Source organism: Chrysochloris asiatica, unplaced genomic scaffold (assembly GCF_000296735.1).
Source record: "Chrysochloris asiatica unplaced genomic scaffold, ChrAsi1.0 scaffold00382, whole genome shotgun sequence".
Classification (NCBI taxonomy): Eukaryota; Metazoa; Chordata; class Mammalia; order Afrosoricida; family Chrysochloridae; genus Chrysochloris; species Chrysochloris asiatica.
In genome coordinates this window covers 148419-151486 of record NW_006408900.1, presented here as the reverse complement: position 1 = coordinate 151486, position 3068 = coordinate 148419, and positions in this window count along the sequence as shown.

Below are 3068 nucleotides of genomic sequence, written 5' to 3'. Positions count from 1 at the left end.
ACCACAACTCAAAGGCATCAATTCTTCTATGATCTTCCTTATTCACTGTCCAGCTTTTGCACCCATATGAGGTTATTGAAAATACCATGGCTTGGGTCAGGCGCACCTTAGTCTTCAAGCTGACATCTCTGCTCTTCAGCACTTTGAAAAGTTCCTGTGCATCAGATTTGCACAATGTATAGCTATAAATAATTATACTGAATGTAAATGGATTCAATGCACCAGTTAAGAGATGGAGGGAGACAGAAAGGATAAGAAAACAAGATCCTTCAATATGCTGTCTGCCAGAGATACATCTTACACACAGAGACAAAAACAGATTCAAAGTCAAAGGATGGTAAAAATATACCAAGCTAATTGCAATAAAAAACAAATAGGAGTTGTGGTACTAATATCCAATAAAATAAATTTTAAGGCAAAAAGCAGCATAAAAGAGAAAAATGGACATTATCTCATGATTAAAGGGACAATTGAACAAGATTACATAACCATAATAAACATCTATGTTCCCAATGAAAAAGCTACAACTATATAAAGCAAACTCTAATAAATCTGAAAAAAGAAACAGACAAATTTAATATAATCGTGGGTGATTTTAATACACTGCTTTCAAAAATGGATAGAACAACCAGAAAGAAACTTGACAAAGACCTGAGGAACTAAACAATACAATCAGACAAATCGACCTCATAGATGTGTACAGTGCATTCAACCCAACAACAGCAGAATATACATTCTTTTCCAGTGCACATGAACATTCTCCAGAACAGACCATATTATAGGCCACAAAAAATCCTCCATAAATTTACAAGTATCAAAATACTACAAAGCATCTTCTCAGACCACAATGCTATCAAATTAGAAATCAATGATAGGAAGACCAAGGAAATCAAGTCAAATATATGGAAACTGACTAAACTCTGCTGAAAATCGACTGGGTAGTAGAAGAAATTAAATGTGAATTCACCAAGTTCCTAGAAACAAACGGGAATGAAAACACAACATACAAAACCTTTGAGACAAGGTGAAGGCAATGCTGAGAGAACAATTTATTGCAATAAATACACATATCCATGAAGAAAGAGCCAAAATTAACACATTAACACAGTATGTACAAAATTTTGAAACAGACCAATAGGGGGAACCTACATTCACCAAAAGAATAGAAATAATAAAGATTACAACAAAAATAAACGAGATAGACAACAGAAAAACTATAGAAAGAATCAATAGGACAAGAAGCTGGTTCCTTGAAAGTATTAATAAAATTGACAGACCACTGGCAAATCTAACAAAAAAGAAGAGAGAGAAGACACAAATAACACACATTAGAACCCATAAGGCGAAGTCACAATGGAATCAAAGGAAATAAAAAAGATAATAACAGATTACTATGAAAAGTTGTACTCCAACAAATTTGAAAACTGAGAAGAGATGGAAACATTTTTAGAAAAACACCACCTACCTAAAGTTACACAGAATGAAGTAGAATCCCTGAACAGACCCATTACAAAAGAGAAATTGAGCAGGTCATCAAAAACCTCCCAAAGAAAAGAAGTCAAGGTCCACATGGTTTCACTGGAGAGTTCTACAAAACGTTCAGGGAAGAGCTGTCCCCAATTCTACTCAAATTATTCCAGAATATAGAGGAGTATGGAAATTTTCCTAGTATATTTTATGAAGCAAACATAACCCTAATACCAAAACCAGGGAAGAAGGTCTCTAAGAAAGAAAATTATAGACCAACATCCCCTTTGATAACCACTCATCTGTCAGTTTGTCATACAGTTGCTGTGATTCTGAAATCTATGCCACTGGTAGTTTAAAACCAGCAGGGTCACCCATGGTTGACAGCTTTCAGATAAGCTTCCAGATGAAGGCAGACTAGGAAGAAGGAGTGAAGAACTACTTACAACCATTTAGTCACGGAAAGCCTCATGAATAGCAGAGAAACACTGTTAGATATAGAGCCGGAAAATGAGCCCCTTAGGTTGTAAGGCGCTCAAAATACAACTAGGGAAGAGCTGCCTCGTCAAAGTAGAGTTGACCATGATGACGCGATTAGAGTAAAGCCTGTGGGAATAAAGCACATGGGACCTTCATTTGATGATGGGGGACAACTCAAAATGAAGAGACACAGTTCTAAACATCCATTAAAAATTGGAACATGGAATATACGAAGTATGAATCTGGGGAAATTGGAAGTTGTCAAAAATGAAATGGAATACATAAACATCTATATCATGGGCATTAGTGAGCAGAATGGATTAGTGTTGGACATCTTGAATTTGATGATTTACTATGCCGGGAATGACAAACTGAAAAGGAATAGTGTTGCATTCATCATGAAAAAGAATATATCCTGATCACTCATGAGAATACAACGCTGTCTGTGATAGGATAATAGCCATGAGCCTATAGGGAACACCAGTTAATACCACTATTATTCAAATTTATTCATCAACCACTAAAGCCAGTGAGGATGAAATAGAAGAACCCTACAAACTTCTTCAATATGATACTGATCAAACATGCAATCAGGATGTAATTGATCATTACTGGTGATTGGAATGCAAATGTTGGGTGCAAATAGGAAGGATTAGTAGCTGTAAAATAAGGCCTTGGTGATAGAAATGATGCTGGAGATCGCATGACAGAAATCTGAAAAATCAATGATTTGTTCATTTTAAATACCTTCTTTAGACAGCACAAGAGAAAACTATACACATGGACCTCGCCATATGGAATACATAGAAATTAAATTGACAACATCTGCGGAAAGATACAAGGAAAAAGCTCCATATCATCAGTGAAAACAAGACCAGGGGCAGACTGTGGATAAGACCATCAATTACTCATATGCAAATTCAAACTGAAGATGAAGAACATGAAAACAAGTCCACAAGAGCCAAAATATGACCTTGAATATATTCCACCTGAATTTAAAGATCATCTGAAGAACAGATTTGATACATTAAATACTAAAACCTAATACCAAAAGAGTTGTGGGATGACATCAAGAACATCATACATGAAGAAACAAAAAATGATTAAGAAGACAAGAAAGA